The sequence below is a fragment of the Schistocerca cancellata genome, chromosome 9, assembly GCF_023864275.1.
Source record: "Schistocerca cancellata isolate TAMUIC-IGC-003103 chromosome 9, iqSchCanc2.1, whole genome shotgun sequence".
Taxonomy (NCBI): Eukaryota; Metazoa; Arthropoda; class Insecta; order Orthoptera; family Acrididae; genus Schistocerca; species Schistocerca cancellata.
The window spans coordinates 324447400-324454430 of NC_064634.1; positions in this window are offsets into that span (position 1 = coordinate 324447400).

Genomic DNA, 7031 nt, shown 5'->3' on the forward strand with positions numbered 1-7031 from the left:
AACAGTCTAAAGTTCTTACCTGTGAAGGGGGTCGAGTGGATGCTACGATATATAATGATCAAGATAAGTTTCAGTAAAACTCTTAAATGCAGGATACATACCTCTGGAAGAAATTTCCGTCCGTATGAGAAACGATATGCATTTGCTACTCTCTTAGAACAGAATAACTGTTTTTTTTTTTTTTTAAAAAAAAAAAGAAACTTTATTCAACCAATAATATTCATACATGATAACCCACCACCTTATACATTATTGGGTCTTGAATGTCTACAATACATTTATTTTTCTTAGCAGCATTATTACTATTTCAGATTTCCTACTTTCTACTTTCTACAGGGTACGAAGATGTTTGTTATGCTATGGGTAAGTGCTACTGTCTACTTTATTCTGACTATCCTAACAAGCTAACTCCTGCAACGTTTCAGAAGTGCCAGTAGATCTATAAACCTACAATATTTTGGCCGTGCCCACCGAGCTAACCCCAGTGGGCGTGCCCCTGGCGCTGGGCTGGCCTTAACTGGAAATCGGTGCAGGCACTGTTAGTGAATATTCAAAACTACATTCTACTGAAAACTACCAACCTACTATAAGTCATCACTGATGCGCGATATGTCAAATCCGGGATATTTTCGCACCTTCTCCCTGTTCCAAGACGTAGGGGATTCCGACCGTCACGGCGATCGGGCAGTCCACGCCCCAGCGGAATGGGATACGTATGGGGTATGTCACATTGTGATCAACGATTTATAGATTTTCCCTACGATATTCTTGCAGAACTTTTGCCGCACCTCACTGGCAAGACTTTCGATGATCTTAAATGTAGATGGATTCCTAATCAGATGATATGTGTCTCTATTAGATAACTGGCGTCTTAGATCGGTGGCTACATCATCGAAAATTGGATACTCGTAAATCACGTTGAGTGCTAATTTCAGTACCAGAGTCACACGAGGGGGCAGCCCTCTTTCCGAAGCGGCAAAGATATGCCGGACACGGCCCATGACGAGTAAGGAAGCGCAACAATCCCTTACTTGGTTTAAAGTGCGAAAGTTGTAGCCGTTCCTTGATGTTCGGCAGCAGCTGGTAAATCCTTCTTCCCGTCTCCTCTTTATCCCAGAGTTTCTGCCATAGTTCTCCTCTTCTTCTAATTTCCAATTTATCCCCTACCGGCACCCCCAGATTGTGTTCAGTTTTTTCAGTTTCCCCTCTTTTAATCCCGTACCAAGCTGCTTGTTACCAGATTTTTATATCTAAAGGACATAACACTACGAGAATCAATAGTGACCTCCCAGGAGATGTTCAGTAAGCTCCAATCGAACGTAGAAACATGTTCCACTGCATCCTCCTCACAGCCATGGCAGGCACGACCCTCATGAGCCTGTGTGCCCAGACTCTGGACCTGTAACCTACGATGGACGCGAGAATGGTGTTAGGGTATAGTTTAATCAGTTCTGGGGGAAGGTGAAATCTCCTGTGCCCATTCATACTAAGGTTATTCAAAGCCTCTAACGACCTTTGAGTCACCGCTTCGATGCGTTGGGCAACGCTCCATCTTTCATCTATAATAACGCCCAAATACAGTTCCTCCCGATGCCGAATAACTGGTAAACTCTCAACCCTCACCGTCGAATTTCTGGCCAATTCGCTTTTTAGTATTAAGTACGTTGATTTGTTGGGCGTTATTTTCATTTTTGTCATTTGGCACCATTGTGTCAGTATAGTTATTGCCCTTTCGATCTTTGGTTCAAGTTCTTCGCAGCTATGGGCACCCACGTCTGCACTACCCTCCAGGCTCTCCAGAAGAGACTCCATGTTTATGTCCCAAAAGAGTGGCCCCAGGACAGAACCCCGTGGACAGCCCTTCGTAATATTTTTGCCAACTCTCCCGCTAGGGGACAGTAGCCAGACCTCGCTTTCCATACAATAGCTCCTGAGACAGCTATATAGCGACCCTGGACACTCCTTCCCTTGCAAACAGGAGAAGAGCGCAGGCCACCACAGAGTATCAAAGGCGCCACTGATGCCTACCATAATGTCAACTATTGGCTTGTGAGGAGACGACCCACAAACCTCGGCCATTAGGGCAATTGCGTCAGATGCAGATCGCCCTGGCCAAATACCGAATTGCCCGCCGCTCATCCCACACAACACTCGGTGTGCTATCAGTCTGTCAGTTAGCCGCTGCTCTAGCAATTTGCCCAACAGGTCCAGCAGACAATTTGGTCTGTAGGGCTTAACTTACTTTGGGTCTTTGTCCTGGCCTTTCTTGATAATCACCACATTGGCCTGTTTCCAGATGGAAGGAAATGTCCTGAGGCGCAATGCCTCATTGTGTATTCTTGTTAGAGGTGTTACCTAGTTGAGAAGCGAGGTATTGCACTGCTTCCGCTACAATTCCGTCTGGTCCTGGGGCCTTGCCTCTCTTTAATGATCTCATATGTGCCACCACTTCCGCTTTGGAGAATGGATAGACCACCATGTTATTCATATTCTTCCTTAAATGCCTGCCTAATTAGGAGTTGCTCCTCTGTGTCCTCTTCCAGTTTATCATCAGGGAGCAGGGACTGGAGGAGGACATCAGCAGTTTCCTGCTAAGATCCCATCATCCGGTTCCCGTCCCTGACTGTGGACAGCACCATTGGCAACCGGATTTTTCTCTCTTGCATTCTTGTAGGGAATGCCCCAGGGGTCAATAGCCAATTGGCTCTGCACCTATTTTTCCCAACTCTGGAGCCTGACTGTCCTTAGCTCCTTCTGGAATTGCTTCTTAGCGTCTCTATGGATTTGCAACCAGCGTTGTTTCTCTTCCTAGACGACACTTCGCTGGTAATAGCTCCTCGCCCTCCTGACGAACCGACGCATCTGCCCTAGTCCTGCAGACCATGGTGATGGAGAGGCCGCTACGGCTCTCCACCTGGTTCGTACAGCAGCCTTCACCGACCAAGTGAGTGCACTCACGAACTCTTCGGCGTGTCTGTTGACGTCTTCGTCATCTTCTGGCCATATTGGGACGTCAAACTCTCTTGCAAGGCGCTACCAGTCAGTTTTATTATAGTTAAGCTGCACTTCCCACCCTATGTCCCAGTGTGAGAAAGCGTAAAAGTAATTAGGTTATGGTCACTAGTGGTGACCCTGTATCTGACCGTTCAGTTTTGTATGTTGGCAGCAATATTTGCTGACATTAACGTAACATCGATGTTCGTGCCCTCACCCCACCGCCAATATAGGTGGAAGGAGGGTGGGGAGGGTTTCCTGGTCTATTAGCTATAAGAAGAAGTAAAGACATGTTGGTCTCTTCCATTTTTCCCCCTCTTCCATCCCGAGTGCCACTGTACCATAGGGGGGATTTGGCATTCCCGTCTGCGACCACTACAATCTCTGCACCACAGAGTTGGTCAAAATATACTTGTATGTTGGTTTCGTACTGATAGTACATATTCACCAAGTACAGGGCTATTACAAATGATTGAAGCGATTTCATAAATTCACTGAAGCTCCATTCATTGACATATGGTCACGACACACTACAGATATGTAGAAAAACTCATAAAGTTTTGTTCGGCTGAAGCCGCACTTCAAGTTTCTGCCGCCAGGCCAGGAAGTGGGAGAATACAAGGTCTACATCTACATCTACATCTACATCTACATCCATACTCCGCAAGCCACCTGACGGTGTGTGGCGGAGGGTACCTTCAGTACCTCTATCGGTTCTCCCTTCTATTCCAGTCTCGTATTGTTCGTGGAAAGAAGGATTGTCGGTATGCCTCTGTGTGGGCTCTAATCTCTCTGATTTTATCCTCATGGTCTCTTCGCGAGATATACGTAGGAGGGAGCAATATACTGCTTGACTCTTCGGTGAAGGTAGTTCTCGAAACTTCAATAAAAGCCCGTACCGAGCTACTGAGCGTCTCTCCTGCAGAGTCTTCCACTCGAGTTTATCTATCATCTCCGTAACGCTTTCGCGATTACTAAATGATCCTGTAACGAAGCGCGCTGCTCTCCGTTGGATCTTCTCTATCTCTTCTATCAACCCTATCTGGTACGGATCCCACACTGCTGAGCAGTATTCAAGCAGTGGGCGAACAAGCGTACTGTAACCTACTTCCTTTGTTTTCGGATTGCATTTCCTTAGGATTCTTCCAATGAATCTCAGTCTGGCATCTGCTTTACCGACGATCAGCTTTATATGATCATTCCATTTTAAATCACTCCTAATGCGTACTCCCAGATAATTTATGGAATTAACTGCTTCCAGTTGCTGACCTGCTATTTTGTAGCTAAATGATAAAGGATCTATCTTACTGTATATTCGCAGCACATTACACTTGTCTACATTGAGATTCAATTGCCATTCCCTGCACCATGCGTCAATTCGCTGCAGATCCTCCTGCATTTCAGTACAATTTTCCATTGTTACAACCTCTCGGTACACCACAGCATCATCTGCAAAAAGCCTCAGTGAACTTCCGATGTCATCCACCAGGTCATTTATGTATATTGTGAATAGCAACGGTCCTATGACACTCCCCTGCGGCACACCTGAAATCACTCTTACTTCGGAAGACTTCTCTCCATTGAGAATAACATGCTGCGTCCTGTTATCTAGGAACTCCTCAATCCAATCACACAATTGGTCTGATAGTCCATATGCTCTTACTTTGTTCATTAAACGACTGTGGGGAACTGTATCGAACGCTTTGCGGAAGTCAAGAAACACGGCATCTACCTGTGAACCCGTGTCTATGGCCCTCTGAGTCTCGTGGACGAATAGCGCGAGCTGGGTTTCACATGACCGTCTTTTTCGAAACCCATGCTGATTCCTACAGAGTAGATTTCTAGTCTCCAGAAAAGTCATTATACTCGAACACAATACGTGTTCCAAAATTCTGCAACTGATCGACGTTAGAGATATAGGTCTATAGTTCTGCACATCTGTTCGACGTCCCTTCTTGAAAACGGGGATGACCTGTGCCCTTTTCCAATCCTTTGGAACGCTACGCTCTTCTAGAGACCTACGGTACACCGCTGCAAGAAGGGGGGCAAGTTCCTTCGCGTACTCTGTGTAAAATTGAACTGGTATCCCATCAGGTCCAGAGGCCTTTCCTCTTTTGAGCGATTTTAATTGTTTCTCTATCCCTCTGTCGTCTATTTCGATATCTACCATTTTGTCATCTGTGCGACAATCTAGAGAAGGAACTACAGTGCAATCTTCCTCTGTGGAACAACTTTGGAAAAAGACATTTAGTATTTCGGCCTTCATTCTGTCATCCTCTGTTTCAGTACCATTTTGGTCACAGAGTGTCTGGACATTTTGTTTTGATCCACCTACCGCTTTGACATAAGACCAAAATTTCTTAGGATTTTCTGCCAAGTCAGTACATAGAACTTTACTTTCGAATTCATTGAACGCCTCTCGCATAGCCCTCCTCATACTACATTTCGCTTCGCGTAATTTTTGTTTGTCTGCAAGGCTTTGGCTATGTTTATGTTTGCTGTGAAGTTCCCTTTGCTTCCGCAGTAGTTTTCTAATTCGGTTGTTGTACCACTGTGGCTCTTTTCCATCTCTTACGATCTTGCTTGGCACATACTCATCTAACGCATAATGTACGACGGTTTTAAACTTTGTCCACTGATCCTCAACACTATCTGTACTTGAGACAAAACTTTTGTGTTGAGCCAACAGGTACTCTGAAATCTGCTTTTTGTCACTTTTTCTAAACAGAAAAATCTTCCTACCCTTTTTAATATTCCTATTTACGGCTGAAATCATCGATGCCGTAACCGCTTTATGATCGCTGATTCCCTGTTCTGCGTTAACTTTTTCAAATAGTTCGGGTCTGTTTGTCACCAGAAGGTCTAATATGTTATCCCCACGAGTCGGTTCTCTGTTTAACTGCTCAAGGCAGTTTTCAGATAAAGCACTTAAAAAAATTTCACAGGATTCTTTGTCCCTGCCACCCGTTATGAACGTTTGAGTCTCCCAGTCTATATCTGGCAAATTAAAATCTCCACCCAGAACTATAACATGGTGGGGAAATCTACTCGAAATATTTTCCAAATTATCCTTCAGGTGCTCAGCCACAACAGCTGTTGAGCCAGGTGACCTATAGAGACATCCAATTACCATGTCTGAGCCTGCTTTAACCGTGACCTTCACCCAAATCATTTCACATTTCGGATCTCCGTCAATTTCCTTCGATACTATTGCACTTCTTATCGCTATAAACACGCCTCCCCCTTCACTGTTCAGCCTGTCTCTATGGTATACATTCCAATCTGAGTTTAGGATTTCATTACTGTTTACGTCTGGTTTCAGCCAACTTTCTGTCCCTAGTACTATATGGGCATTGTGACCGTTTATTAATGAGAGCAGTTCTGGGACCTTTCTATAGACGCTCCTGCAGTTTACTATTAGCACATTAATATTGTTATTCCCTGTTGCATTTTGCCTACTCCTACCTTGCCGCGTCTCAGGAGGCGTCTTGTCGGTCCTAGGGAGGGGATTCTCTAACCTAAAAAAACCCCCATGTGCACTCCACACGTACTCCGCTACCCTTGTAGGCGCTTCCGGCGTGTAGTGCACGCCTGACCTATTCAGGGGGACCCTACATTTCTCCACCCGATAGCGGAGGTCGAGAAATTTGCACCCCAGATCTCCACAGAATCGTCTGAGCCTCTGGTATAAGCCTTCCACTCGGCTCCAAACCAGAGGACCGCGATCAGTTCTGGGAACGATACTACAAATTGTTAGCTCTGATTCCACCCCGCGAGCGAGGCTTTCCGCCTTCACCAATTCCGCCAACCGCCTGTACGAACTGAGGATGACCTCTGAACCCAGACGGCAGGAGTCATTGGTGCCGACATGAGCAACAATTTGCAGTCGAGTGCACCCAGTGCTCTCTATCGCCGCCGGTAGGGCCTCCTCCACATCTCGGATGAGGCCCCCCGGCAAGCAGACAGAGTGAACACTGGCCTTCTTCCCCGACCTTCCCGCTATTTCCCTAAGGGGCTCCATCACCCGCCTAACGTTG